This window comes from Terrapene carolina, unplaced genomic scaffold (genome assembly GCF_002925995.2).
Source record: "Terrapene carolina triunguis isolate 2854851 unplaced genomic scaffold, T_m_triunguis-2.0 Scaffold136, whole genome shotgun sequence".
NCBI lineage: Eukaryota > Metazoa > Chordata > Testudines > Emydidae > Terrapene > Terrapene triunguis.
This window is the reverse complement of record NW_020664487.1, coordinates 7,261,183-7,265,631: the sequence shown is the minus strand read 5'-3', so window position 1 is coordinate 7,265,631 and position 4,449 is coordinate 7,261,183.

The following is a 4,449-nucleotide window of genomic DNA, read 5'->3' as shown; positions in this document are numbered from 1 at the left end:
CTTCTTGTTCTATCCTTAGAGGCTAAGGTGAACAAGTTTTCTCCCTCCTCTTCATGACACCCTTTTAGATACCTGAAAACTGCTATCATGTCCCATCTCAGTCTTCTCTTTTCCAAACTAAACAAACCCAATTCTTTCAGCCTTCCTTCATAGGTCATGTTCTCAAGACCTTCAATCATTCTTGTTGCTCTTCTCTGGACCCTCTCCAATTTCTCCACATCTTTCTTGAAATGCGGTGCCCAGAACTGGACACAATACTCCAGTTGAGGTCTAACCAGCGCAGAGTAGAGCGGAAGAATGACTTCTCGTGTCTTGCTCACAACACACCTGTTAATGCATCCCAGAATCATGTTTGCTTTTTTTGCAACAGCATCACACTGTTGACTCATATTTAGCTTATGGTCCACTATAACCCCTAGATCCCTTTCTGCCGTACTCCTTCCTAGACAGTCTCTTCCCATTCTGTATGTGTGAAACTGATTTTTCCTTCCTAAGTGGAGCACTTTGCATTTGTCTTTGTTAAACTTCATCCTGTTTACCTCAGACCATTTCTCCAATTTGAACCCATAACCCTATAGTGATTGCTGGGCATATGAATGAAGTGTTTGATACTTTTGTGGACAGATCTCACCCTCATGGTCATAAGCCAGCCAAACATGGAATGGCCCTGGAATTGCATGTTAAAGACTTGGGACTATATGATATGTGGTGGCTCATACATCCAATGGGGAGGGACTGTTTATACTTTTCTCTGGTACATGGTCCTATTCTTGTGTAGATTTCTTCTTGACCTCAACAGACTTGGTAAATTCTGTAATTGGTTCCTCCACTGATATAACTGCCGTCTCTGATCATGCTCTGATAACTCTTTGAGTAGCAGCAGACCCAGGTATGCAACAGCCATGTAGATGGAGATTTAATCCTTTGCTTTTTATAGAGCCCCATTTAAAAAAATGTATTGAAACAGAAATTGGCCTGTTCCTATAGACCAGTGGTTTTCAACCTTTTTTTCATTTGCAGACCCCTAAAAAATTCTGAACCGAGATGTGGACCCCTTTGGAAATCTTAGATGTAGTCTGCAGAGGTCCCTAGAGGTCCATGGACCACAGGTTGAAAACCACTGCTCTGTGGTAACAACAACCTTTTGTGGCCCCTTAGACATAGTCCACAGACCCCCAGAAGTTCGCAGGACCAGAGGTTGAAAACCACTGCTATGAACAAATGATCCTTCAACATCTTCTAACAGGCTGTTGCAGGAGATGCTCAAGGCTTATTTGAGAGGTAGACTTAGTAGTTTTGCATCTGCCAAGAGGGGGGAATGTGGAGAAAATATGATGGCCCTTGGGAAAAAAACCCAAGGAGGATTGATTTGTCCTTTTTCTAATGCTAAAGCAATATGACCTGAGACCCTCAGTGGAGTGGCAGTATTTAGAGGCCCAGAGCTACTAGGAACCTTGGAAATGCTTCATAAACTCCCCAGGCGCATGTCCACTGTGTACTGTAACAAAGAGGAAGTCCGTTGGCATGGAGTTCTTTGTGAAGGGAAGGGGAATTATCGCAGCCCTTGAAAGTATGTCAGTGGCAGAGAATATTACATAATGTTACAAACGCCTCTGTGGATCTCAGGCTACGCAGGATACATTGAAAGGTTTGATTCAAAATGTATTGGATGCCACAGAGGTTGCCCGAGATAAAGGCCTTGTCCTCTGATGTTTGCTGGCGCTGTAACAAAGGAAAAGGACCCCTGATGCATATGCCATGGGACTGTCCAATAGTCAGGCAGTTGTGGACACAAGAATTAAGATAATGCTCAGCTTCAGCAGTCAAACCTTGGCCTAAAATTATATCCTGGGCTACTTACCTGCTGAACTGGGGTTAACTCTGCCACAAAGTTGTTGGCTCTCGAGGGCTGCAATTGTCACCATGTGCATGCAGGATTTTACAAACATGGAAGGGTGGGCTTCTGTCCAGGATACCGCAGTGGTTAGCAGCCAAAGAAAGTATACGCTTATCACCATAGACAGTAATTATATGAATTCAAAGAAATTTGGCCCCCATTTCTAGATTCATTTGGATAAAAATGTTGAGATGACGCAAAGAATGGCAGTCCTCCATTTTATCAAACCCCTCCTCTTCTCCCCTTCCCTCGCCACCCCGGGTCCTCTCCTTCCCTCTTCTGCCTATTCATGTATGTCTTCTACTTTGACTCATGCCCCCACTAACACGTTATATAGCTTCATAGCATTGTCTGGCTTTGTATTGTCTGGTCTTTCAGCTGTGATGAGTTGTAAAATTGTGCCGTTGCACAATTCTGTTAAAGCGTGCGGTATTTGGAACCATATACAAGCTGCAAGTCATTTATCCTTTTGGACTTTTTATTGTCTGTTCCTTTATGAAAAGGACAAAACAAGCAAAAAGGGGAAAACTCTTCTGGTTTATTAACCTAAGTGTGCAGGAAACATTGTAAGTTACAAAACTAGGTTTGTTTCTGTTCTTAACTGATTGGGATGTTGCCGATAGTAAAATCAAACTCATCTTGGCTGCTTACAAAGTTGCAAGTGCTGTAAAGTCATTTCTCCTAATCAGTCGAAACAGAAGACTGGGAAAGGACGAATGAATAGATTCTTTTTCATGCTTGTAGAAGGTGATTGTTGACAATGCCAAGCTGCAGTGTGGCTCTTGTCCTCGGGGCAGACTCTGGTCTATCTGAAGTTAGGTTGGAAAAGATCAGAGGTGCGGTCTCCCTCTTACCCCACTTGAGTGAGTGGAGTTCCTGGGGCCTTCTTTCTAGCAAAGAAATGCCACCATGTGCAACAGCAGCAACATTCTGTATTTTACAGTGTTTTTTAGATACACCTCTACCCCGATATAACGCCACCCGATATAACACGAATTTGGATATAACGCAGTAAAGCAGTGCTCCGGGGGGGGGGATTTTTTGGCTCCCGAGGACAGCGTTATATCGAGGTAGAGGTGTATAACTAATCTGAGGAGCGCGCATGTGCTGCACGTGTATGTGTGTGTAATAAAATGAGGCATGTTTTCTGTAGGGCAGCAAATAATTCAGAGAGTATCAGATTCCAAGGCCAGGAGGGACCATTGTGCTCGTGTAGTCTGACCTTCTGTTTAAAACAGGCCAGAGAACTTCACTGAATCAATTTCTGTTCAAACTAGAGGTTAACGTTCAGAAAAACATCCAATCTTGATTTAAAAATGGTCAGTGATGGAGAATCCACTTTGTTCAAATGGTTAATTACTCTTGCCGTTAAAAAATCATGCCTGATTTCCAGTCTGAATTTGTCTGGCTTCAACTTTCATCCATTGACTTGTGTTGTAAGAACGGAAGAATGGCCGCACTGAGTGACACCAATAGTCGTTCTGGCCCCGTATCCTGGAGAGTGGACAGTGCCAGACGGTTCGGGGGAAGGAACAGAATAGGGCAGTTGTTGAATGATCCATCCCCTGTCGTTCAGTCCCAGCTTCTGGTTTAGGGGGACACAGAGCATGGGTTTGCATCCCTGACCATCTTGGCTAATAGCCATTGAAGGATCTATCCTCCATGAATTTATCTAATCTTTTTGACCCTCGTTATAGTTTTAATTTCATCTGGTGCCCCTTAGTTCAGGTGTCATGTAAGGGGCTAATAACATTTCCCTATTTACTTTCTCCATACCATTCATGATTTTATAGATCTCTATCATAATCCCCCCCTTAGTCATCTCTTTTTTAAACCGAACAGCCCCAATCATTTTAATCTCCCCTTGTATGGAAGCTGTTCCATACCCCATAATCAGTTTTCGTGCCCTTCTCTGTACCTTTTCTCATTCTAATGGATATTTTTTGAGATGGGGCAACCAGAACTATACACATTATTCAAGATGTGGGAATACCATGGATTTATATAGTGCAGTGGTTCGCAAACGTTAGCAAGCCAAGGACCCCCATTTTGATTTAAAAATTTTCACGGATCCCCAAGGCCCCTGCTCAGCCCCAGGCCCCGGCCACACTCCACCTCTTCCCCCAAGGTCCCAACCCAGTGGCATAGCCAGCATGGAATCTTGGGTGGGCCCTGACTATGGGTGGGTGGGCAATTACGGGTGGGTGGGAGGGATGGGGGGGCCCTCCTCCCCTCACCCCCTGTAGCCGGCCTTGCAGGGAGTGATGGGGGCCTCAGGCTTTCCCCTCTGTCAGAGTAGCCGGGAAGAAGGACCTGAGACGGTGCGGGGTCGGCAGGGTCCAATATCCAGCGCCATGAAGGCGCCACTCCAGGGGGCTCCACAGCTGACCCAACGGGAGCTATTAAGGGAAAACTTTCCGATGACTGTGCATGTGGCACGCACACACCTCATTGGAATGGACATGAACAACACATCTAGAAGAACAAGTTATGAAAAGGTGAGTAACCGTTTTTTCCACGGTGTGCAGGTGGCCCCGGGAGGGAGGGGGCGG